The sequence below is a fragment of the Cherax quadricarinatus genome, chromosome 1 (genome assembly GCF_038502225.1).
Source record: "Cherax quadricarinatus isolate ZL_2023a chromosome 1, ASM3850222v1, whole genome shotgun sequence".
Classification (NCBI taxonomy): Eukaryota; Metazoa; Arthropoda; class Malacostraca; order Decapoda; family Parastacidae; genus Cherax; species Cherax quadricarinatus.
The window spans coordinates 65,281,956-65,283,826 of NC_091292.1; positions in this window are offsets into that span (position 1 = coordinate 65,281,956).

Sequence of the window (1,871 nt, forward strand, 5' to 3'; positions counted from 1 at the left end):
ACTTTTTTTGGGAATCCAAAAATATATATTCGACATTTGCATTGTTAATTATTAGTTATGCCTAAGGCCTATAATAGATAAGTCCCAAAACCCTGACATAAATCCCTTTGTGCAAGTGTTTGTCTGGCCTCGTACATTAGCAAGTTACCTCAAACTCTGGCTATTTAGAACGAACAACGGGAAGAAAATGTTCACACTCCTAAAATATCGGTAATTTTATATATTTATTTTGAAATTCAGCTGTAATACATAATAAGATATTTAATAATATTTGTATAGATACTAATGACATTATTATGGGATAATATTCTATTCAACTTTAGCTTGATAAAATTTAATTCACCGATAACTATTGAAAGTTGAACAGACTACAAGAGAAAACAGGTTGAGGGACAGATGGTGAGAATGCAAAGATATGGAGAGGGAAGTTGGTTATTTTTTTTAACAAAATTGGATTCATCAGCAGTGTGCTGCAAGTTTAAAGTTGGGGGACAAGAATACCAGAGACAATTACTGGACTGTAGGTGGAAATGAGGTCATCATAAAGACTTAGGTCACAAATAAATGTACTATCGATATTAGTTGAAATTCAAAGACTTGGTCTGTCGACCTTCCACTGAGCTCTCACCTCCCGCCTGACACCTGGTAAACACCCAATAACTGCCCTAACTTCTGCCTGGCAGACGCTTTACTTCCATCATCTGCCCTCATCACTTGCCTGTCAGCCACTCCACTTCCTTCACTATGCCTTCATGACTTGCCTGATAGACGCTTCACTTCCATCATCTGACCTCATCACTTGGCTGGAAGACGCTTCACTTCCATCATCTGACCTCATCACTTGGCTGGAAGACGCTTCACTTTCATCATCTGACCTCATCGCTTGCATGCAAAACGTTTCACTCCCATCATCTGCCCTCATCAATTGCCTGCCGACGCTCTACACCTATCATTTGCCCTCAGTTTTCTTTGAAAAACTCGTTCCATGCAATACAAAAGAACTCCTTACATAAATCAAGACTCCACCTGCTATTGTTACTGTAACAATTTGTCGTATTCTAAATCTTCATTCACTTTTTTGAATTTGGTTGACTTTCGTACCTCGTAACTCCACGGAGAGTTACAGTAGTCGAAATTGAGGCACTAGCGGAGTTAGATGATACCTGCGGCCTAGAGCAGATATTTTGCTTGTTATTGGTCACCTGGATAATACATGATGCCAGAAACAGGTTCCAAATTTGTAACATCATCAACCTGGATGATATTTGCTCATAAGCTCAAGTGTACCGTTTTTAACAGTTTCTCAGAATATACCTGTTTCCTGGTATTTGTATTACTTTTTTACCTAGACTATTCTTGCTTCTAGGAACAAATTACTACACATTTTTTAGTAGGTTGAGTAAGTAGCACGAACTCGTTGAAGATGGAAAATGAGTTTCAGGTTTACAAGGCTGCCAACGATGAAGATAACTGTCCATACAAAGACGATTGGAGAACAAATCTTAGGAGTTTTATTATACCCAGTGTGGTGAGGGTAGCATTTGTTGCAGGAGAAACACTGACAGTTGTTACAGGTGATGTCATCGCAGTGGGTGTTGTATTTAACTCTGTAAACTTTGTTATTTCTGTAGAATCTGCATACAGTTGTTTTAGATTCACTTGTGGTTTACACTAGATGTTGAACAAGGCTGGAAAAGAACGACTATAACATACACACGATACATGTATTCACGAATGACCACTTCTGCCTTGTTCCATATAAAATTCTCAAGTATTTTGCTCATAGTTTTTCCTAAGTGGACGAGGGAAACCTCTAAAACTATTGCGAAATGTTACAGTGAACTGGAAGCTCTTAAAGTCTGGAAGTGTGT